The sequence below is a fragment of the Bufo gargarizans genome, chromosome 8, assembly GCF_014858855.1.
Source record: "Bufo gargarizans isolate SCDJY-AF-19 chromosome 8, ASM1485885v1, whole genome shotgun sequence".
NCBI lineage: Eukaryota > Metazoa > Chordata > Amphibia > Anura > Bufonidae > Bufo > Bufo gargarizans.
Genome location: NC_058087.1, coordinates 20,029,711 through 20,056,202, shown reverse-complemented (window position 1 = coordinate 20,056,202; position 26,492 = coordinate 20,029,711).

The window sequence follows — 26,492 nt, the reverse complement described above, 5'->3', positions numbered from 1 at the left end:
GAAAATTTCTGGAGAATTCAAAACATTTTATTGGGTTGGATCCAGACACCTTAACATCACTACATCTATTATATTTTATAGATATAATATATTTTCCGTGTACTTTCAAGGCCCTAGGACAATATCACCCAGATTACAATGGTACCGCTACACCTTGCAAACTGTGTAAACTTCCTGATCCTTGGAGATTGAGCAAGTGAGGCTTATCAACTCAGACGACCTTCCACCCTTTACTAAATTTCAGTTGACTAAGCAGGTAAGCCATGTCAACATAAAAGAGCTTCTGCCCATTACAAATTTTTGAGTTCTTTTATTTCCTTAAGCTGTCACACTTTTCAAATGCTCATCCGATAATGCTCACCTCACTCTACTTGTAATATAAATTATCACCGTACCTGGTCTGAGGCCTAACCCCCAAAAAAGGGGAGTATTTTGTATTTATCGTCACCAGTACAAGTGTATGAGGCTGCATTAAGAACAATTTTTCTAGTAGATGGTCACAAGTACAAGTGTATCAGACTTCTTGAAGAACAATTTCTCTTGCTGACAGACCAGGGAACACTAGACTAGGTAACCTAAGCCTGGTCACCTGGACCAAAAGAACAGGAAGAATGCCAGGTGTTACTGACTTGTGCATACTTCTTTACTCTATGTGTGCAACAATATAGACCTAAACTTTGAAACTGATGGCTAGAATGAAGCTGACTACCTTGGTCAACAATGCAAAATATTTTCCAAATATATAAAGCATTTATGGGACACTTCCCAGTGTTTAAACATATGCAGAAATATTTCTTTTTAGATCAGTGAAGCCAACCAAGGTTTATTGGAAACCCAGGTCTCCTGGAACACAGCAACAAGAGCTTGCACCTTAATGATATAAATCTCCTCAACAAGTATATATGTGTATACGTCCCTGAATATACAACTAAAGAGCTGCCTGATTTAAACGCTAAAATGAAAATAATTAATCTTTATTGTATTGTTAATTGATAAAACAGGAAGCAAATACTAACACTCATGTAACGAGCGTAACAGGCTAGAGTGTAGCCCCACAGTATGCGGGAGAAGTATACGTCGTATGGCTTGTACTTCCTAACCCCACATTTATTGGTGGAGTATCGGAGGACGCAATGCTTCTACACTCTACAGAAATCGTAGCACCGATAATTTTTGTGTTAGCCTCAGTGCTAAGTTTTACAAAAAAAAGAGCAAGGATTTTTTCAAGGTAAAAAATCTCATTTTATTCAATATAAATCACATGATCATTACAGGTATTGCTCAATAGGGACAGGACATGGAGACTGAGCCACAAGGGGCTATACAATGTGGAGAATCACAATGGGGGATAATGTGACCATACCCAGCAGAGAACAACAATATACCAGAGGCCGTGAGCAAAAGTGTAGTTGCGGGTGCAAATGCTGACCCCTAGTATAAAACAACTACTGACTATTGCTCACAACCTCTGTCCGGGGATGCTGTGAGGTGTCAATGGACGGTGCAGTACTACTAATAAAGATGGCATATAACAATGAACTGCAAACCTCTCGTCCCACCCTGATCCAGCTACCAAGTTACCTACCCATGTTGCTGCTGTAGAATGGTAACACGACTCCCCCACTGTTTCAACCTCGACACGTGTTTCGCCACGTAGGCTTCGTGACGAAGCCTACGTGGCGAAACACGTGTCGAGGTTGAAACAGTGGGGGAGTCGTGTTACCATTCTACAGCAGCAACATGGGTAGGTAACTTGGTAGCTGGATCAGGGTGGGACGAGAGGTTTGCAGTTCATTGTTATATGCCATCTTTATTAGTAGTACTGCACCGTCCATTGACACCTCACAGCATCCCCGGACAGAGGTTGTGAGCAATAGTCAGTAGTTGTTTTATACTAGGGGTCAGCATTTGCACCCGCAACTACACTTTTGCTCACGGCCTCTGGTATATTGTTGTTCTCTGCTGGGTATGGTCACATTATCCCCCATTGTGATTCTCCACATTGTATAGCCCCTTGTGGCTCAGTCTCCATGTCCTGTCCCTATTGAGCAATACCTGTAATGATCATGTGATTTATATTGAATAAAATGAGATTTTTTACCTTGAAAAAATCCTTGCTCTTTTTTTTGTACAAGTTGCAGTAGGTTGGGGAGTGAGGTACTGTTTTTGGGTTATTGTAGGCTCTAATTAGCCTCAGTGCTAAGGACATGGACCAAGATGCCTCCTGTAATGACTGGTAGATACCTTGTCCACTATCCAAGAACTGCCAAAACAGGGCTAAAAGGCCAGCGCAGCCAAGAAGTATGTCTGTCCACAGTACTGCAACTCACTATGGACAGAGCTACTTAGCTAATTGAGGCATACTTCCTAGATGGTAATCTCCCTGCCTATACGCCCTCTCTCATCACTACCCCAGCTTGACGCGTTTCTGTGCTGTGGTGGGCCCGCACTTCATCAGGAGCAGAGCAGATAGCGAGGTAAGTAATTTTCACATAATAGATTCGCCGCACAGAGTGGTTTGCAGCATCGGTGCTATAATGGCTGTGCCGGCCGCCCGACCGTCGGCTCTAAATAGCTGAGACTCCTCCCTTCAGCAGGGGTGGTTACTGAGGACAACCAATCGCAGCGGAGGTGTGTCTCACCTCTCCTCCCGCTGCGCGGTGTCCTCATAGGTAAGATGTATCACCGCTGAATACTGTTGCCATTAATTTGATATTGGCAACTAAAAGTATGGGGGACATCAAGGCGGCTAATAAGCCAGCGATTATATACTGTACACTTGCTGTGTACCAGCTGAGGACATTATATATATTCTCCTAGTGCACTGATAACTCCCAGGGAAAAAGTGTCAATATGTGATAGAGGGCCATAAATTGTAGGCCTATATATGTGCAGCTCATATAGATATAATGACAGAGCATGTAAAGATGAATGCACGAGCGTTCCTGGGAACCAGATATAAACTGTCATTGTGGCGAGCAGACACCCTAACAGGGTATTAGGGCTAGATATGGCTAAAGAAGGCGAGCATGCCGCCTTCCAATGTGCGGACCAATGCCACATAGAAAAGGGCACAGGCATTTTTTGCTGGGGATCGCCCTTAGCAACAAACCACAAGCGCAGTATCTGCTCTTCCGAGCATAAATGCACAACTGCATTTGGGGTTGAGCATTTCCTGCCTTTTAAAAACACGTATTTTTGTCATTTAAATCGTATAGTTCTTCAGTTGCACCTTAATGATAGCCTTCAGGTAATTGTAGGATTTCCTCAAAAGCCACCAATTTTCGAAGTGCCTCCCAGATTGAAATATACTGGCTTAGTACATTTACACAATATCCTTATAAAGCTTGAGTGGTGGGTGTGAGAGTGTCTAATAACCTGCCCCTACAAGTGCCACAAGACTGAAAAGCAGTAACCACGTCATAACACATGTAGTAGAAAACTAAAAACAGCAATTAAAAACTCGTACATTTCTTATGTTGTTTGAGACCTTGTTTAAGACGTTGGTCTTTAAATGACACACCAGATTTTACGTGACCACAACACAAATTATACATGACCTCCTAGTCTTTGTTTTGATAAAATGATGATATCATGACTTAGTGAGCAGAACCTTTATGGTAGGTTTCTAGGTTCAGCCTCGTGTCGTATAGGCCAGCACTGACAGTGCTACTACCAAATGACTAACGTCATCGTGACAAACGGGGGAAAGGCGCTCATAGGGTAAATCCATCCAAAACATCAAATCTGTAGCAGACAGTGATAGGCGGAGGTTAACCTTAAAGAGTTGTTCAAATATTAGGGCCCTATTACACTGCATGATTTCGGGCCAATTATCAGGAATACAAATGTACATTCCAGATAATCGTCTCATATAACCGAGCAGCCGATGGACTAGCAAATAAGCATTCATCGGCCAATTGGCATCTTCATCAGGATGAAAAATGCCCAGTTATTGGCAGCACATCTTACTGTTTAATCCGGGATGTGAGGCCAATAATGAATAGAGCAATCGCTTCTCCCACATTCAGTATGCATCGGCCTGTGTTATCTTCCATCGGCGCTCGCCCTGCATGAAGATCGGACAGTGTAATAGCCACAACTCTAAATAGCGCTTAGGATAGATATCGGTAGGTGCTACCAAGGTCACACAATCCTCTTCTCTCCGGTGCCAGCAACGTGGAGAGGATGCAACAGGATAATTGCTGTGTGGTCAGTTCATTGAAGGCTACAAGCAGAGGGCCTGCAAACAGGCAAAGGCAGGGGCGTAGAGCTATAGGGGAAGCAGGGGATGCGTCTGCTTCGGGGCCCGGACTCAGAAGGGGCTCACCCAAAGACTAATTGTCAGGGCCCCCTCAACAGTATTGTACAAGGACATTATATACAGTGACAGTGTATACAGTGTAGGAAATGGATGGACAGCTGCCGGGCCTGGTCCGAGAGAGCGATCTTTACTAGCCGCAGGAGTGGGAGGTTGCATAAAAAGAGGGGGCTGCGAAGAAGTTACTAGGGTAAGGGGGGCCCCATTCAAAAATTTGCTGTGGGGCCCAGTCATTTCTAGTTACGCCACTGGGCACAGGAACTACCAAATGGCACAATCCAATGTGGAGTTGATGAATCTTTAATTTAGTCTTTAAAAACGATGCATTTCGGACCCATAGGCCTCCTTTTTCAAATTACAAAGACAGAGCATGCTGACCGCGCAGCAATTATCCTAAATGACTAAAAGTCATTAGACAGTAAGGAACAGACCCCTTATGACACAAAATAGTCTTCAAGTCAGCATTACATAAGGGGTTGTAGTCCGACAAGAGATCTAGTTTGAGAAGTGGGTGAACAGTAAATAACTGGTGGTGAGTGGTTGGGTTAGATGGCCGGGTAATGGGCCATTAAGGGATATACAGGCATCTCTGTTTAAAATGCATGTTTTGTACTATGTCTATCACAGAAACAAAATGTATTAGATACTATCAACATAACTAATTGTTAGGTTTGTCATGCATTTTTTTCAGTATTTTTTTTTATTGAATTTAAATGTAATAATCCATTTAATTTAAATTGTGTTACATTTAATATAATATATAGTATACATATATTTAAATGCATACAGATACTGTATATATATATACACACACACACACACACACACTATAAATAAGTATATAAATATAATAAATTACAAAGGTCTTATTACTGTCTGAAAATGTATCAGTTTACTGATTTGTTTACTATTGAAAATAAGCCTTTTTTTTAAATTTTATTATGCATGCTTTGCATCACATTTCCAAACTGTTTTACACACTTTTCCAAGCTTTATGCGCCTTGGCCAACAAGGGGGCGTGGTTTCTTTGGAAAGGGGTGTAGCCTAACGTCCGTGCACCAAAAATGTGCAAAAATTTTTAGAGTAAAACTACGTCAACTTACAGGTGGAGTAAACTTAGACAAGGCATTTGTTTGGGGAGGGGTTGGGGGGGAGCCTGGACAGGATTGTGCACCAAAAGTGCTACTCTATTAGTAAATCTGCCCCAATGAGACAGAAGGAAAAAAATAAATTAAATAATTCTTATCATTGTCTGTTACTAGCACTTCGTATTTATGAGCCATAAAGTGCTTTATTAAGAGCAGTCACGTGACCGGCAGACAAAAAGTAGGTATTGTTCAGGAAACAATTTTAAGAACACTAAAGTTGATTGTATTCTCTTCCCACATGGGCTGACAAGCCTGGTGTAGCCGGAGGTAAGGCTGTGTTTTTCTAAAGAATCCTGCATACAGCTCCCTGCTTTTAAACTCCGATTTCACAACAACCACCCATGAATTAACCCCTGCATTCCCAGAAAGTGCTAAACGAGATCTGGGAAAAAAAGTGGAATCCTCTGTGTAAAAAAAAAAAAGGCTAATGGAATTCATAGAAGAGGTTAGTTAGTGTATACATAGTTGATCCTTTAACCCTTACAGCACTGGGGCCTAATACATAAATAAAATAAATAAGTGTAGAGGAAAAAATATATATATTATTATATTATAAAATGCCACCCAGATCACGTGTATAAAATAAAAAAAACATGCCTGTCATCAGACATGAAACAATTGGAGCAATGCATTATACATTACACAATTGAAGGTCAGCAGCAGAAAAAAAAAAAGAAAGAATAAAAAAAAAGAAAGGGAAATAAGTTATGTGCGGCCATCTGCATCACACAAGCAAATACAAAGAATGTGCATAAAATAATGAAATGTAGCTAATTAGCAAATCTTATTGCATTTTCAAGCCATAAAAAGTGACAGGTTTGCAAAAACACATTTAAAAAAAAGGGACAATTTCATTTCACATATGGTGCAGTATTCGTACACCTGTTGTGAATAAATCGAGAAATTTATTGGAATAAAAAATTTATCTTTTTCTGACCTGAGCAAAACAGATTATTTTTTTAAATAAAATAAAAAAATAAAAAAATGGTAAAAATAAATAAATCTGTAAAATGCTAAACTTTAAAAGATGTCACTATGCGTATTGTAAACTTGGGTCCTGATAAATAAAACCAGTGATGATTCTTGGCTTCTGATCTGCAAAAAGTCTGAGCTGCTCCCCCCTCCCCGCCCCAAAAACATTAATAAATAAATTAAGGAATCTTGCAAATAAAATTAGACAAGATGGCGAGTAGCTTGTTGTTTAGAGAGCAGGGGAAAAAGGAGGAAAATGGAGGATATTGTTATATACACAAAGGGATAAATTTCAACAACTCAACCAGTCAGCAGCTGCTATTCTGTTCAAGGAAGGAACACAAAAGAGTAGGAGAGAAGAAGAGGGCAGTGCAGGAAGACAGCAGTGATCAGATGCTCCATATACAGGACCCGTGTTCACCCCCCTGATCCTTCCTATCAATCCATATTACCCTTCTGGCATCAAGCCTAGAATTTGTATGGTTGTTGCGGTGATTTTGGCACAAAAATCACTTTATAGGTAGGCTTACCTCGCTTAACCCCTGAGATACTAACCACTATGCAAAACAGAAGGTGGGGTTATATGCTTTTAGTCAACACCCCTTTAACCCATATACGTGTAGCTTTAAATAGATAGGAATGAATGGGACATTTGGGGGGGCTGGATAAGCCAATCGACAGCATTACCAGCAGTTTACGGTTACTGGCAGATGTTCCTGGCATTGAGTTGCAAGACATATGGGATTTGTGAAAACTGAATTACACTTAAACACTGGACTGATTCTCTCGACAACAAATGTTCCCTTGATATCTGCAAATCCCGAGGAACTGCAAGGAAAATGGACATACGTGGGGGGGGGGGGGGGGGGGAATGCTATTTATTTAAGACTGAAAAATGCTTAAATAATCCATATTTTAGTTTCTTTCTGCTTAAGAGATTGCTCGGGAAACATGTCTACAATGGGTTACCTTCCATCGCTACCACAAGATAGCCCCTTGAGAGCAAGAAGGGTCAATAAGTGTTCTATTGCCAGGAGAGGATATGTTTGGGAGCTGGGTGCCTCGTACCTTGCTGATAGGCACCTCAGGGAGGGGCGGAAAGGGAGCAGTAGGGTTAATATGGGAATACTGAAGGCAAGGTCCCATTTAGCTAGCAGGAGCCTCTGGGAAGAAAGGCAGGAAAACAAACAGCAGATAGCAGAGTGCAATGCGAGAGATAGGAGAGGGGCACAGGGAGGGCATGCATTCACCTTCTGGTGTGCCTCCCCCTCTGTAGACTACAGCACCCCTACTGATCCCATAGAGAACTGTGTAACAACACAGGGAACCCCCCGTGTATCCAGACAATCCTTCCCTTGCTTGTTGGGACCCTTCTAAGTAACCCCTTGCTGTAATTGCCTTGCCCTGCTGCAGCTTAGTGGTCACTCACCTTCTGTCCAGGGTCTCCTCCTTGCCAGGGATTCAGGGGGGTGAATATTTTAGGGAGAGGTGATGGAAGGTTATCTCTGCTTTTCCTTGCCAGTCTCTTTTTGTGTGCCGTGTGTCTCTCCAGGAGCTGTGGGAAAGGACATAAAGGAAGAGGGTGTAATTGTGCTCCCTCTATGTGTGTGTGTCTGTTTAGTTCCTTGCAGCAGATTGAAGGAGATTCTTCTCAAGGTTTTTATTCAGCTTCACTTCAAGGCAAAGCTTCATGAACCAAAAGTGACGTCAGCCAACAAGCCTCTAACAATGAAACTTGCTGTTAACCAGAGAGCCTACAAAGGAGGAAAAAAATGTTTATTTGCTTCTTTTATTTCAAGTTTATCTATTTCATCTGTACGGACAGAAAGCAAGACCCCGTGTCAAACCTATCTCTCATCAAAAGATACACTGAAGAAAACATCATGTAAAAAATAAATGAAATTTAAGTTACTTACAAAAAAGTGCACATTACCTCTTTACTAAGTAGAGAACGTTCACTAATACACGGTTTATTGTTACTTAATTATTATGTTAAGTGATAGATACTTACCTATTAATGTGAAAAATAAAGAAATAGTAAAATAAAATATGTATTAATTACCACAATGTATCAGGACATTTTTAATTAGTGTAATGAAATATTTATTCTGGACATATTGCTTTATCATATTATAGAAATGCGATTATGTTTTGTTTTGAGTTATGTAATTATATTTGTTTTGCTAAGAATCGCCATAATTACATTTTGTCATTTTTTCTTAATGATTAATTTACATTGTCGTGCCAAGAAAGTTTTAAAACAACCGTTGTGTAAGGCGTCATGCACACGAACGTATTTTGTTTCCGTGTCCGTTCAGTTTTTTTTTGCGGACCGTATACGGGAACCATTCATTTCAATGTGCACTCCGTGTGCACTCTATTTTCATATGTCCGTATTTTTATTCTGCAAAAAAATAGAACAAGTCCTATTATTGTCCGCATTATGGACAAGGATAGTGCTGTCCTATTAGGGGCCAGCTGTTCCGTTCCGCAAAATACAGAATGCACACGGACGTCATCTGTATTTTTTGCGGACTGCAAAATACATACGGTCGTGTGCATGAGGCCTAAGGCTCACATATGAGGCTGGATGCACGCAACATTCGACGATTACGTTTTGGAGGGACTGTCTGAGATATCTGCCAATGACTGCCGTTAAAAAAAAAAAAAAACATATTCTGCGTGGTATATATTGAATACAGTTGTATTAGACCTCTTTCACTCATCCGTGACAAGATGGTCAGTGGTTCATCCATGAAGATGTCTGGGAAAGATCCCTGTTTAGGCCTCTTGCACACGACCGTAGGTGTCCCGTTGCCGTATTGCAGACCGCAATTGCGGATCCACGACTTTCACTTCAATGGGTCCGCAAATCCGGAGATGCGGAACGGAAGCACGGAACGGAACCAAACGGATGCACTACGGAGTGATTCCGTGGGGTTTCGTCCCGTACTTCCGTTCCGCAAAAAGATAGACCGTGTCCTATCTTTTTGCGGAATGGCCGGATCGCTGACCCATTAAAGTGAACGGGTCCGCGATTCGCTGCAGCTGCCCCACAGACGGTGTTCATGCATTGCAGCCCACATTTTGCCACGTGTGCAGGAGGCCTTAGGCCGAGTTCACATGAATGGGTGTGACCTGTACTCGTGCTGCAAGTAGCGGGCCGCAATGCACGATCGCCGGCCGTAGGTCAGCCGCATCGGATCGCGATCCGCTAAAAGATAGGACATGTTCTATCTTTTTGCGGAACGGAGGTACGGGACGTAACCCCACGGAAGCACTCCGTAGTGCTTCCGAGGGGTCCCGTCCCGTGTGGCCGTTCCGCGATTCCGGATTTGCGGACCCATTGAAGTGAATGGGTCCGCATCCGTGATGCGGAATGCACACGGAACTGTAGCCGTATATTGCGGCCCGCGATTTGCGGGACGCAATACGGCCACAGATCACACACGTTCGTGTGAACTAAGCCTTAGTCTGTATGTCCATTTTTTTTGCCCTCCACGCCCAATTTCCACAGACACTTTTAGGCAAAAAATACAGGGGGTCATTTATTATCCAGAAATATGCCTATATTAGATGTATTTCTGGTACAGATTTGCGCCGAAACCTATGACTTTTCCCCGCTCACACCAGGTCTAAAAAAGTAGGTGTGCCGTGGGCAGGGAAGGAATGCCTGTTCTATGCCTGTTTTAGGCGTAGAAAATGGTCTAAATGTAAGACAGATAGAAAGCTATCTTACATTTAGACCGGCGGTGGATGCGCCAAAATTATGTAAAGGCCGGCACCTCTTCATAACTTTGGCAGATCCACTGCCAGCTGTAGGAGTTAATAATGACCGCCTTCAGAGTATATATTCTATCAATGGCCCATGAAAACCACGGACCAAACACAGGTGGCATCCATGTATGTCCGTGGTTTTCACAGACCCATAGACTATAGTGAGTATGAAAGATCCGTAATCACGGACAAAAAAGGGCATGCCTGTGGGGTCATTATGGACCCACAGTTTGTGGAAAACAACCGATGTGTGAATACAGACATTAAAGTCAATAGGTACGTGAACGATCCGTGGAGACCACAAACATCACACGTCTATGATTCACAGACGTGTGAAAGAGGCTATTCCTCTATGCTTTTTAATACAGGCGAGACTGAGCTTTCCCAATGTATACCAGCCAAATGCATTCCAAAAGCACACCCTTTTGGCATATATTTATCTGTTAGGGTGGATTCACACATTGTATATTTGCTGTAGAATTTTCGTTGCAGAATCCGCACTGAAAATCTGCAACAAAGCACGGTATAATGTTAGTTAGTGAAATTTGCACAAAAACCCAATTTACTCACAGCCTAAAAAAAAATCCACCGTGGATATAAGGCACGGTGCAGATTTTCATATCTGTAGCATGCCGCATCTGTTGTGGATGACGTGGAGTTTCACCAAGGAATTCATTCATTGCAATTCAGTATGTGAAATCTGCAGCTGAAAACAGCCCAAAATCAAAAATAAAATCAGGATGTTACGCTGGCAGAGTTCATATCGGATTTAGCCTGGCGTCATTTTTACATGATGTTTTTGCCTCACAAAGAGCTTTCACAAAACTTTTGATATGTCATACACACATATCAATGGGACTGAAACCCCCGCCGATCGCTAGAACGAGGACAGAGAAGTGATAACCTAAAATGTCAACAGAAAGTCTACGGGCTCGTCTTGATTCCAGCTCCTGCAGCGAGGAGTGAGAGGGTGCCACGCGATGGCTTCTCTTTCCCTCTTCTAGCAATCTTTGGGGGGCTCAGCGCGTCGCCCTCCACTGATCAAAACCTTAGAAATCTTGCTTTGACCTATGGTCTCTGGGTGACGAAATCATTTTGTCATCGCAGTGGTTGCCTATTGCATTCAATATATAAAAAATCCCACACAAACACCACATCTCCAGAAGGCCTACAAGTGTATGAAGTTGCATCCAATTAAAAATCAAAGACCAGGAATAAAAAAATAAATAAAAAAAATGGCTTCTATGAGGCTAGCCTAAAACTTTTCATTTCCTCAAACTTTCAGATCCTCCCAACTTAAAAAACAAACCCTCATGAGAATGGATTATATAATGGGGGTGTCTTGTTTTTCCAAAATGTCCTTGATCATAAATAAAGATTGCACTCTGCTTGACTGTTTTTATGACTGCTGTGTGTAAGTGATACCGTAGAGAAGAGAAAGCAATGAAGAGAATAAAATGAAAGGTCGTACAGAGAGAGAGAGAGAAACACCAGTGATCAGCAAAAAAAAAAGCTGCGGCTGTCGTGAGTAATGCTTTTAAAGTTGATCACATTCTGTCCTATTGTGTGTATTAGTGTTGTGGACCTGCCAGATTGGCTATAAATACAGAAATAACGCTCCGCTTTCTACCAAAACAGGAAATTATCCCTCCTCCATTCCTCTGTCTCAGTCACTGGCTCTTCCCAATCCATCTCTTGTGCAATTTAGTGAAGTAAGGTCACATACTGCTGCACCTCCCAGTTAAACCCTCTAAGACAGGGATCTCAAACTGCGGCCCTCCAGCTGTTGCAAAACTACAACTCCCAGCATGCCCGGACAGCCTACAGCGGGGCATTGTGGGAGTTGTAGTTTTGCAACAGCTGGAGGGCCACAGTTTGAGATGCCTGCTCTAAGCAGTGATGGCCAGTTCGCCCGCGAACACATGCGAGCTGCCATCTTAACTGACAAGTCCGGCGATGCACAGGTAAGTCCTTACCTGTGCCTGTGCGCGAGCCGGTCTGAAATGAAATGCGGTCACCGGGAGCAGGCAGTTCCAAGAACAGCCGCCGGGGGCCTTCATCGGGCTGTTCTCTGAACTGCCTGCACCCGGAGACCGCATTTCATTTCAGACCGGCTCGCGCACAGGCACAGGTAAGGACTTACCTGTGCATCGCCGGACTTGTCAGTTAAGAAGGCAGCTCGCATGTGTTCGCGGGCGAACACGGTGAACTGGCCATCACTGCCTCTAAGGCTCCGTTTATATCTGTACTAAAGGTAATCCGGAAGTCTGTTCCAGCAGAAGAGTTACTGGGTACCGCCGCACACTTTTGGATTCCTATTAAGGCCTCATGCACACGATTGTTGTTTTTTTCCGTTTACGGGCCATTTTTTGCATTCTGTATACGGTCCGTATACGGAACCATTCATTTCAATGGGTCTGCAAAAAAAACAGAATGTACTCCGTATGCATTCCATTTCCGTATTTCTGTTCTTTTGAAAGATAGAACATTTCCTATTATTGCCCGCAAATCACGTTCCGTGGCTCCATTCAAGTCAATGGGTCCGCAAAAAAAACGCATCCGTATGTCTTCTGTATCCGTTCCATTTTTGCAGAGCCATCTATTGAAAATTATATGCCCAGCCCAATTTTTTCTATGTAATTACTGTATACTGTGTATGCCATACGGAAATACGGAACGGAAACACAACGGAAACAAAAAACAGAACAACGGATCTGTGAAAAATGGACCACAAAACACTGAAAAAGCCATACGGTCATGTGCAATAGGCCTAACTATAATGGGATTTGAGGGGGATCCGGTGGCTTTCTGGCATAAATGTCGACTTTCAGTCTGATAAATACCGCTGTGGCATTTGTCCGGCATAAAGTCGTTAAGCCGCCGGATCCCCTTTGGATCCCATTATTGACGATGGGTATTCGGCGGCGGCTGGCAATATACAGCAGTATCCAGCATAGCTGGATACAGTGACTCCGGTAATCTGTTCCTCTGTCGTAATTTATGCTGGAGAGCCACTGGATCCCCTTCAGATCCCATTATTGTCAATAGGTATCCATCAGCAGTGATGGCCAGTTCGCATTGTTCGCCTGCGAACATATGCGGGCTGCCATCTTTTATCACAAGCCCGGTGAGGCACAGGTAAGCCACCGGGGGCCTACATCAGGCTGTTCTCAGACCGGCTCGTGGCACAGGCACATTTGTTTTCAGACCGGCTCGTGGCACAGGCACAGGTAAGGGCTTACCTGTGCATCGCCGGACTTGTGAAAAAAGATGGCAGCCCGCATATGTTCGCGGGCGAACAATGCAAACTGGCCATCACTGTCCATCAGTATCCGGCTATGCTTGATATGGTAACTCCAGTAGTCTGTTCCTCTGTCGTCATTTATGCCGGAAAGCCACCGGGTCCCTATCGAATCCCATTATTGTCAATTAGGGTCCGGTGGTATCTGGCTGTGGTGGATACAGTGACTCTGTAATCTGTTCCTCTGTCCTCTTTTATGCCAGAATGCCACCGGATCGAATTAACCACTCCATGGAATGAATGGCACTTTAATAATAACTAATAATAATAACTTTAGTGCAGATGGATGAGAACCTACAATAAACTTATCAATTGTGGCTAGATTTATTTATTTTTTTAGCTTCACACTCAGGTCATATTAGGATTAGGGTTAAAGTACATGTAATTAATTAAAACACTGAACAATAAAAAGAAAATAAAGCTATAGAATTAATCAAAATAATAGAATAAAATGTATATATATATACCGTACACACATACACACACACGCGTGTGTGTGTGTTTTGTTTTCTGTTTGGCTTTGACTGTGATTTTAATTGTGCTGGAGGATCTTCATTAGTATTAGCACATGGAGAGATTGTACAAAGCTCCTTCATTAGAAAAAAAAACTGCCTTGCAGAGTAGGTCTTTTGCATGCAATGAGAATGTCAGCCTTACCTCGGTCATTTTGTAACATAATAAGTGTAAGCACAATGATTGCAATGCAGAAAGCGGGGGAAGGGCAAAAAAAAAAAAAGAGAAAAAACAAATCCTGTTTTAATGGGGTCGTTTGAAAAGAAAGATTCTCATTTCCTAGTCAAAACAAAATGGAATCTCAAATTCTTGTGTGCATCGGGAGAATAGCGATATTTAAAGAATGACATGCATTTGTAATTAATATTTTTTCTTTCTTTTTTTTTTTGCATTATATATATATTTTTTTTTTCCATTTTTGCACTTATATCCATGAATGTGCTCACATCTTAACAGCATCTGGGCTTGCATTTATTGATTTTTTTTTTCACTGCCACATTCCCGGAATACAGATTTTAATCATTTCAGTACACCACACTCAGTAATTTCATTAAAACTGGAACCTTCCAGCCCTGGAAAAGCATTTAATTTCAATGACACACGATTCCTCTTTTAGTAGCAAAACTGTCTCAACAGTAAAAGCTGGCCTAAGGTTTAAATGCATAATTTAATCCCGAGTTTCCATGCTTTGAATTCCTTTGAAGATATAATTTGACTAACTACCTAATAACTTTTAATAAGGACAACGGTTTTGTTATAAGATGCCATTAAGTGTATATTTAATTAACTCCTAGGCCGCGCTCTGTATATATTGCACTGGGTCAGTACTTTTTTAACCTCAAAATTTTGTAATAATCTTCCAGACTGTAAACTGAAGTCTGTCTGTATCAATGTCAATATAATTACTTGTCTTGTGTGCAAAACATTAAATACGGAGGTTGCTTCATAACCATCCTCAGAATGGGTCCAGGCTAGTGTTGAGTGAGCATGCTCGGCCGAACAGCAGTTCAGCTCGAGCATCGCTATGTGTTCGGCTGAATACTGTGTATGCTCAAGCACAATTCAACACAATGAAATTTTTTTTTGTCACCCTAATGATAATGATCTAGGTGCGCAGGTCCACCCGAGCCATCCAACAGTTATGAAGCAACTTTGAGGCTTACTGGCTCTCAGTCAGATGAGAGCTGGTTTTGAATGTCTAATAGCGCACAAGGCTGCCATTGTAAGGTGTACTGACTGTATCTGTCTCATGGATAGATTGTTGGCTTGCACATACCCTGCTTTTGGCAAATAGCCTTTGTATGGTTGTCTATTATATATCATAGGTAATAGGAGTCCAAGATGCATCCAGACATCCTCCTCATGCTGTTTCCAAACCATTTTGGTGGTTTTTCCATCAATTTCTAACCTATTTCTGTAAACCAGACACCCTCTCCTCTCCAGAGCAGGGGGTACCTGGTTTAATGCTTGGGTTCTCCCATTGACTTCCATTTTGCATCCCGATGTGTTCGGCCCGAGCACTTTGGTGCTTGATCAACACTAGTCCAGGCCTTTAAGATGGCCATACAGATTAGTTGAAAGTTTGACAAGTCTGCCGATATCAGCAGGATTAGTCTAGCACAGGGGTGGGAAACCTACGGCACTCCAGCTGTTGTGAAACTACAACTCCCAGCATGCATATTTGCTCTGCTCTTCTCGGGACTCTCATGGAAACAAATGGAGCATGCTGGGAATTGTAGTTTCAAAACAGCTGGAGTGCCGCAGGTTGCCCACCCCTGTCTAGCATCTAATGTGTATAGATAGGGGTGTGGGGTCTGTCTTGACTCGATCCAGATAGCACATGTTGGGGGAAAGAAGGTTTGGCCATGTTCGATTTACCCACTCCCCATTGAGAACACATAGACTTGGCCGAGCTGAGCATGCATGTGTATGTGAGAGTAGGGAGGACTATCTACTGGCAAAACAAGTCACACAGCTATCTAAAGTGTATGGCCACCTTTAGTCCTTACAGTGAGATGCCTTCCTATTCAAGTTTTTATTTGTTTTCCTGGGAAGAACAGTGTGGAACGCTATATCATTCAGGAGGGTAGGAGTATAAAGGTATACTAATAGTAAAATGATTTAGTTACATAGTTAGCTAGTAGACAAAAGACACGTCAACCTTATATACTGAAAACCCCGGAGTCAATAGATTTTTTGGGAAACTGGGTTATTCCATAGGAAAGAATGGGAACACTTATGGACAAATTTGTAATATGGTGCCTACAGAATTCTTTAACTCCATGCAGGATCTCTCTATACCTCCCATTCTACACGGATGCACATTGTTTCATGCTCCAATGCATGTTGTACTACAGCCCCACGGACCAAGCAACATGAAAGTAGGATGAACGATCATTACAATCGTTCATCCATCATGCAGTTTGTATGTTGTCAGCAGCACATCCCTGTTTACACAGGGAGATGTTCTGCCAACAAACAACATGAAAGCTGTGATCACCCGATGAATGGGCGTTTTCGTTTGTCAGGTAAACAGCGAAAATTTTAGAAAGGCCAATTATCAGTGTTACAAATCGCGGATGTGAGTCTGCTGTGCCTACTGAACAGATTTGGCTTGGGGGTACGCCTAAGGGCGTTATACCGTAGTCTCCTGTTCTTCCCCCTTTAACACCTATACAGGGTCCTAGACTCAGCCACTTCCTCCTGGGGTAGGCTCTGTCGAGTAGACTTCTGACCCAAAGTGATGAAGAGACACAGATGTGAAGAACCAAGGAGTCAAAACCGTAGCCAGGTGTCACGGGACACCGAGGCGCTCGCTCTCCTCAGCGCCGTCGGCATCCCGTTTCTTTGCAGTAGCGAGGACACGCACAGCGTCCTCGACTCCTAGGTGATAGGAGGCAGGATGGACCGGCCGCGCACGTCTCCTCCGCGCAGCCGGCGTCCTCAGTTCCCCCAGCAACCAGGGGAGGTCTGAGCACTGAGCTGGGCACTCGGTGCTCAGCTGTATTCCCTAGTGTGGGTCATGTGACGCTGGCTACGTCACATGACCCCAGCTAGCCAGTATTTAACAGGCAGCCTGCTGGCCACAGGTTGCCTGTTAATTAGGTTCTTGGCGATTTTTGGTTTCCTAGTATACTTACCTGATCCTGTGTTCCCTGATGATCCTCTGCCTGCTCTTCCTGTACTGCGCATCTCTCCTGGTATTCTGACCCCGGCTTCCACCTGGCGATTCTTTGCGGACTCCTGTTGTACTTCATTACTCTCCTGGTATTTGACCTCGGCTTCTCCTGACTATTCTCTCATTCTCTGCTTATCCCTTGGTACTCCATAGCTCTCTAGGTATTGACCCGGTCCGTTCACTATCCATTATTTGTCTTGTCTGTCCTTCCTGCACGTATCCTAAGTTAGGGACTGCCGTCCAGTTGTCCCCGGTCATCAGAACTCGCGAGGCAAGTAGGCAGGGTCAGGGGTGAGGGTGGATCGCAGTGGTCACTATCCTCCCCCCTTGTGTGTATGTGTACGTGACCGTTACATCAGGGACAAGGCAGGCAGAGTTTGTGCAATCCAAAATCTGTGTGAGGGCCAAGGTAGGCAGCACAGAATCAGTAAAAAGAAAAGGCAGAGGTCAAGTCAGGCAGCAAAGGGTGAAATCCAGTGGTTGGTACACGGACAGTCAAACAGAACACTGATGCATCTATGCAGGACACTATCTTATAAGAACCTATTGCTCAGGCACCCTGCCACAGAGAGCCATAGGCTCTGGAAGATAAGGGTGCACGCGCTGGCCCTTTAGAAGCTTGAAAGAGAGTGCACACCCTATGTGCAGACAGAGAGAGTGCAGGCAGAAAGCAGGCCTCAGCCTGCGTGGAGTGGATGAACCAGTGCTCGCCAGAAGTTGGGCTCAGTGAGCAAGAGAATAGAATCAACAGCGGGTGTGGACCGCCAGCACAGAGAAAGAGAGAGCCAGGGGAGCCCTCTGGTGGCCGTGCCCACAGGAAGGAGTGAGATGGCAGTGCGCACGGACTACCAGGATAACAATCAGGAATGAACATTCATAAATGTTTGCTCCTGATCCCCATCCAGTGTAAAAGGGCCCCTACACAAAAGGATTTCTAAAGTGTGCAAATCATTTAGGGTATATTCAGACATGGCAGATTTGTTGCACAAATTTCAGTGGCTGACATTCAGTTCCATGCATCTGAAAGGGCTTGTTCCTGCTGCAGACCTATGGATATCTGATATCTCAAATTAATAGCACAGTTGCAGAGATACTAAAATCTGGAACAAATCTGCCATGTGTGAATATCGGGGGCATGTGTGGGCTCTATTCATTAAGTCAAATGCAGCACAAGAAACCAACATATAAGAATATTTCTAGTTTATTCTAATTCCCATTTATGTCATTGAGGAGGAACTATATATGTATAGATCATTCTTGGTATGGCTGGGGGTCCCAGCTGCAGAACTCCCACCAATCTGGCTTTTATGACATGTTTGATGGCATGTCATATAAGTGTTTTCTGGGAAAACCTTTTTAAAATGCAAAAGAAAGTCATGTACGTTCACAATAGCAGAACAATCTAAAGGCGTATGTCAGCCTGCCTTTATATGGTTGGGAATAGATTGAAAGCAGAAAATTACTTACACTCATCATTATATGTTAAGAAGGTTGGATTGTAAAATTACTGATGCAGAATAAATCATTTTTGGACACAATAAAACAATATGAAAATAAATATGCTGTCAGGAATTGTATTGATTTTACCCTCATTAGCAATTTAAAGAGGAATAAGCCTTATCTTCTTGTATTGAGATTGCGAATTGTATTAAAATGAGATGTAATAGAAGTGTACAGGAACTAAGTGGATAAAAAACATACTCTCTCTGCTGTCACTTTATAATTGGTGTGCGTCCGACCTCCGGGACCCCCCACTGAAGGGGTCAGAGTCTTGAATCAGAACCCCACAGATCAGCGATATTTCATTACTTTATTAGATGGCAATATTGTCACTTTGAGCTATGCTGTACCCCAGAATAGGGTAATTGCTAAATAGTTTTTTTTTGTTGTTGTTGTTATTTAATGTTCTGATATATTATACTACCCGTAGAGTTGTGTTTGGATTAGTGAGCGGGTTAACAATCCTGACTCTGTCCCCGTAGAAAGCTAGGAGATGGACTTAGGTCTTCTCCTAATTTAGGGTGACTCTAGTGTTAGCTAAGAAAGAGAGAGCAGCTACCGTACATGTGCTCGCTCCTTAAAAGACTAGGTCTGAATCCCAGAGAATCAATATATCTGAGATATTTGCATCAAGAAAGGCATCTCTACTTTACAGTACTCCAGAGAGAGAAAGAAAGAACAAGAAGGTCCAGAATCTTTGCATGACCGAGCACTGGAGTCAGTCAGTAAGGTATTCGTTGTTTAAGGCCTCATGCACACGGCCTCTGCTCCGTTTTTTTTGCGGATAGGATGAGGACCCATTCATTTCAATGGGTCAGCAAAAAAATGCTGACAGTTCATCCGTTTGTGTTCCGCGTCCGTTGTCCGTGTTTCCCTTCAACAAAAAAAATAGTGCATGTCCTACTTTTTTCACATTTGCGGACAATGATAGGCATTTACTACAAGAGATCTGTGGAAAAAAACGGATCCTCCAACAAAAACGGATGCCGCATCAGTTTTTTTTAGCAGATGCAAAAAACAACTGTCGTGTGCATGAGGCCTAAGGCTGATGGAGACTTTACTGCAGTCAGAGAGACATTGCTAATACATCCTTCACACTAAGGCTAGGTCTACACGATGACATTTGTCGCGCAACATTTTGTTGCACTAATGTCGCGCGACAATTTTTATAATGGCAGTCTATGGTGTCACCCTGCAACATGCTGCGGCTGCGACGCAACAGTCGCAGAATATCCATTCAAGATGGATTTTTCTGCGACTGTTGCATCGCAGTCGCAGCATGTTGCATGTTGCAGTGCGACACCATAGACTGCCATTATAAAAATTGTAGCGCGACATTGGTGCAACAAAATGTTGCGCGACAAATATTGCAGTGTAGTTGTGCCCTGTCGTCGTGTAGACCTAGCCTTAGACACGGTCCTGGCCAGCTGTATCTTAACCCTGTGGCCCTCAGCCTGGGAATTACAGACAAGTTTTGCAAGAACTTTATTGCCAGCCTTAGATTCTGCAGAGAGAGAGAGAGAGAGAAAGATAGAGGGAAGGAGTACTACAACCCCAATTATTGCTTACATCCATACATTGCTATTGGAGAAGATTTGTACTGTGAATTATTTGAAACTGTGGTTTGATATCATTGAATGTGCTACAACTCCCATTCTGCGCTTTAGTAAAGGGACACTTGTCTATTTTGTACAACTGGACAGATTACTGACTCCAGCCCTATTCACCGGCCACAGTACCTACATCTCCTGACTGACTGGCAGACATACAACATTCATATCACCAAGGGCTACCAACTACCATCAGGCCGGAGCCCCAACATCAGGGTGTGCGCCAAGGGAAGAAAGGGTGCATCCTCCTGTCACTAACCTGACCCTACGAAGAATCCATGCAAGGATTGCCACTGTGATTTATTGGGATAACTGTTGCAGTCAGAGCTACTACTACTCCCTTTCTCTGCTCCTCTCCTCCCAGGCCGCAGCATATGCAATGGATGAAAACCCTAAGAAGAGGGTGAATGTTGGCTATCAGGTGGCATCCCTTCTTCAGTGCAGGAGTGCATAACATAATAACATAAAGCACATGCCAGCAGTGGAAGAAGGAAGATGACAGTAGCAACTGTTTAGAGGTTGGGGTACCTGTCCCCAGACCAAAGACGTTGGGAGACAGAAGGATGGGGGGTGTTAAATTTCAGCGTGCCCGAATCTCCTGTTCTAAAGTGACCTGAGCAGCCTTTTCCCCTTGAACTAATGAGAGCACATGCATACTCAGCCACTCACAGCATGCATGGTCAAGAGGAACAGCTTTTTCGCGGAGGAACATTTGGCCGTCAGAGATCGAAAGTGTATGGCCAGCCTTAGAGATAAAGAACAATCATTAGGACGTGTTAGTTTTATCACTTGGGCAGATATATCATATAAGCCGTCTTATATAGAATAAATGGTATCTGTATATCTTTCTAGGAAAACATAATGCCCTACAGTTGTGATAAGAGTCATTTTTTTATCATTTCCACCACAAACAGAACCAGGGCCATAAATCAATTTTCTGGTCCCTTTTGCATATTCATTATTACAGTCATTACCATAACTAGCCGTATTTCCACTTGTGCATAATTTATGCAAGGTTCAGGGCGTCCACATGGAATATTTAGAGCGGCGCCGCTTTATTTATGAAGGAGGTATCTCTCCAGCCGTCACAGATGATTCTACAAACACCTGGAGGTGATGGCGTTGAGATGCAAAAATCACACATCTACTACCCCTGACCTCTTGTCGCATTTTAAGCCCCTGTAAAAAATTTATAGCTCCATGTATTTGGCTGGTGACAAGAGCAGTTATGCTGCATTCTAAAATATGATTTACCGAATAATATGACAAGGCCACAGCGGCAGAATCCTGTTTAAAATACAAAGCAGATGCATTACAGTAGGTTTCAGTCAAATATACTGCCCTGCGTATGGAATGCATTTACTGGCTTTGGGGGATGTCGAGCTGTGATTCCCAGCTGCCGCTCCCCTGCTCCTTTTCAAGCTAAGGCCTCAGTCACACGTCCGTGATAAGTGACAAGATGCTCCGTGGTTCATCCATGAAGGATCAGTGTTTGGTCCATGTGTCCATTTTTTGCCCTCTGTGTGTCATCCATGTACCACGGACACTGCTCAGCTCAAACTTAGTTTCCAGAGCATCTTCTCGCAACAATGGAGCATTATGTGTTGGCAGGAACAGAGCTAACCCCCCTGTTTCTCCCCTCTTGGTTTGGCAGGAACAGAGCTAACCCCCCTGTTTCTCCCCTCTTGGTTTGGCAGGAACAGAGCTAACCACCCTGTTTCTCTCCTCTTAGTAGGAGTGGGCTGCTCCTACTTCTAGCCAGGAGGGGGAGTTCCAGTTCAGATAGTAAAGAGAGAGGAAACACATGTCAGCGCTCCTACTCCTGGAAACAGTATCCAATTCTCCTGTGAGACCATCACTCCATAGAGATAATCAGAATCAAGAACACTGCTTCTAGAATGCAACAAAACAGAGTGATCAGAGAAATTACAGCTTTACAGATGCTGCTGCAAGGTGAGGGACTACAGCTCAGACACCCATCACCCAAACCACCTCTAGACCAGACTAACATCAAGTCTGTATCACATTGGGCACCTATATCCACAAGTACTTGCTAGGGCTATAAAACCAGCCATCCACCATATCTCCCCATCTGGTGCCAGAAACTGTACTTTGTACTCTGCTGGAGCCTGGAGGTGCCACAAGTTATATTTTAAACTAAGTAAAGATAGATTATTATATGTTTACTTCTGGACTCATTCTTCGAACTACCTTTCCACTGGACCGATCTCCAGGGAGCAATGGCCTGAGGGAGTGCAACATGACACAACACCGCATCAGGGCACTACAACTCCCATCCACTGCACCAGCTCCTCAGGGGCTAACTGCATTGTGTCCAACGTTTTCACAGACCTATAGGGATCCCACTAAAGTGAAGGATCTTCAATCACAGACAAAATAGGGCATGCTTGAAAGGGGTCACCACGGACCCATGGTCCATGGGAAACCAATAATGTGTAAATACACATAAAAGACCACAGACAACACACATTCATGAGTCACTGACGTGTGAAAGAGGTCTATGGCTGTCTCATGTTAAATAATTAAAACAAAAACAGGCAGGGTGCCACGTGCATGAGGTTATAGGCAAAAAGGTATAGTACATTGAGGTTAGCAGAGTATTGTGTGTTGTTTGTGTAAATTATGGTGTGTGTACGGTTTATATGGACATGGGGAAGATGGAAAAGTATACTGAACTTCTACGACCTTTCACAAAAAATTAAAAATTTATATCTGGTATCTTTCTGGTATCTTAAAAAAAATTACAAAATCAAAACCTACCAATAAATATGTCACTTCACACTAGCCACATACCCTAGTTGTGTGAGTGTAGATTTATTTTTTACTTTTAGCTATTTTTGACACATCGCAGATGTATTGCCAAATAAAATGTTGTTGGGTGGTGTGAGACCCCGCATTATCAGCTACCCAAGCTTGCAGCAGTGGGGATGTGGGTTCGAATCTGACCAAAAGCAACATCTGCATGGAGTTTCTATGTTCTACCTGTGTTTGTGTAGGATTCCTCTGGGTTCTCCCACACTCCAAAGGCATACTGATAGGTTACTTGGCTTCCTATGAAATTAGAAGTAATATTTAGACTGGATGCCCCTCTGGGGACAGTATCTGATGTGATTGATGACAATCTCTGTACAGCCCTGAAGATTATGTTGGCGATATATAAGCAGTAGAAATCCACTTGGCTCTGTACTTCATCAAGGTCATCGAAGTCTTACATACTTCTTATGACATGCCTGTAAGTTCTGCAATATGCACTACCATCAAACAGCCTCACATAACTCTCAGACCATCACTGTGACCAGAGAGGTAAGTGGATGAGTGAGTCAATTAGTGAACCACACATAACACTACAACGCTCTTCTGTGGGCATCTTATCTAGGCCTATTACGCAAACAATACAGCTGTCATGCTGTTATCCTAATTCTATAATATACTATTATACTTGCAAAGAACAAATTCCTCTCACTGCAGCAGTAAACTGACAATGGATTCCCTATTTACATAAAATTGCTATCTCTCCGTGCTGACTGCTACAGAAAGACCTAGATTTAGCAATTCATTTTCAATTATATGGTACTGCCGAAATTAAAAATGAAATTTAAATGAAGAATGAGTAATAAAATAAAAAATATCCCACCAAATTCAGTCTAATGTACATTGCAGGTATCTTGTAGATTGTAAGCCCTCGGGGGCAGGCTCCTCTCTCCTTCTCTGTACCAGTTTGTACCTCGTATTGTTCATGCTTATTGCAATAGTCTGTATTATGTATGTGCACCGCTTATCCTATGTACAGTGCCATGGAATGAATGGGGCTTTAATAATAAAAATTAATAATCTATCAGCTGTCAAGAATGAATTGGCCATGTTGAATTTTCATAGGCATTGGTTTGTCCCCCACTACAGTCCAACCTGAGACAAGTGCCATTGATAACCCTAGCCTTCTACTAGAGCCCATAGAGACTGATATGTTAATGGGGGTTCAGGGATGTTAATTGCCGGCCAAACGATCTTTTGCTTGGCAGTCATCGTATGTGCTTGGCCAGGTTTACTACATGGTCTCCTATTTGTTTATAGCCTCTGCCTTTTCACATGTAATTGGTTACTCTTCAATACGCAACTCTTGATTAATCCTTACTGATAATCCCACCAATCAATAGAGATCTGTGAAGGTCAAAGGTATCACAGTGGACTGACCCAAGATATACTGTAGCTTGTGGGTATAAGACTATCCGGACAATGCTTTATTCCAAATTATTACCATAGGTCCTCCTTAATTTCATAGTGCCTGTGTATGCTAAACAGATATGGAACAGTGAATAGGTCCCATTGAACGTATCGACCATTGAGCAAACTACCCAGAGATGTAATAAATCTCACAGAGGCAGTGCAAGAAAGACGAGCGTGTAGTCAAAGTATGAGACCTGTCACCATTAATCACTGGAAGGCATAGAATAATATAAAGCTTTTTATCCCTGACTACGGCACAACTGCTCAGGTTGGAAGATCACATTTATGCTTTTCACATGTTGCTATACTGTGACCAAAGAAGGCTGGCGCTGCCCAGTACTGGTGCCCATAAACATTACAGGAAAGTCAGACAAACTTGCCAAATACCACAGCGCCGCATAAAATCCTACCAACCCCACTGCACTACGGTCCCAAAAAATTAGAGGCGTATTCCCATCTCAGACAATGGTGTCATATCGCTAGTATATGGCCCCATTGTCTGATAGGTGCGGGTCCTCGTAAAACTGAGCTGGCAAAGTGAAGTAGGGCACACCAGGCTGCGCAGCCGAAAATAGCCGACTGCAGTGTGCCCTCCTTGACTTTGCCGGCTCAGTTTACAAAATAGGTGGGACCTGCACCTATCAGACAATGGGGGCATAGCCTAGCGATACATCCCCATTGTCTGAGATGGGAATACCCCTTTAAGGATCTGCAAAATACGGATACCGTCTGTGTTGCATCAGCATTTTCTGCAGACCCGTTGACTTCAATGGGTCTGCGGTACACATTTTGCAGACGAGTATAAGACATGTTCTACCTTTTGCGGAACAGACATATGGATGCGGAAAGTACACTTATGCTTCAAAGACCTATTAAAGTGAATGGGTTTGCCAGAAAAATAAAAAATAAATGGATGCAACATATTTTGCAGATCTGTGATTTGTGGACTGCAAAACGGATACAGTCGTTTGCATGGGGCCTAAAGGAGTTCAAAATCTCTGATTCTTTTTGTTATTGGGGAGATGAGCTGCCACCACAAGTTTGGCCAACGAATATTGCATGTGGATAGTGGTGGGCTCTGGTTAGTGTTGAGTGCGAACATTCGAATCGTGAATTTTAATCGCGAATATCGCCACTTCGAGAATTTGAGAATATTTAGAATATAGTGCTATATATTCGTGAATAGTGTTGAATATTCTAATCACAAATTTATCACGAATATATTACATTGCCAATTTTCACAATCAAGTAAACAATGACTGGAGATCACGAATTCTCGAATTTATGGCAAATATTCGGCAAAAAATTTGCAAAATATCGCAAATTCGAATATTGCCTATGCCGCTCATCACTAGCTCTGGTATAGATTTGGCGTCCATTTCTGTGTAGAATCAGTTCATAATTATTAGGCCTCAATCACACATCTGTATTTTGCACCCGTGTCCAATCTGCATTTATTTGTATGGGTCCGTGTGCTGTCCGCATCCACGTGTCTGTTCCGTAAATTATAGAATATTTCGTATTACTGCAGACAAGAATAGTCATTTCTTGTAATGAGAGTGAGAAAAATTGCACACGGAAGGTGTTCGTTTTTTTGCGGATCCGTGGTTTGTAGACCGCAATATGGACACGTTCGTGTGTATGAGGCCTTTAGATAAAACATTGTCTCTTTAGGTAAAAATTTTTTAATTTGGATTATTAATTCAAAAGCCAAGTCATCTGTAAATCTGTCCTGTTCAGGTCAAGCGGGTCTTACGTTTTTGATAAGAATATAGATAATAATCTTTATTTATATAGCACCACCATATTCTGCAGAGCTTTACAATTAGGAGGGTTCATGTAAAAAACATCACAAAGTTACTTGCTAATATACAACTGAAACCCTACGAGCGAGGGCCCTGCTCACAAGAGCTTGCAATCTATGAGG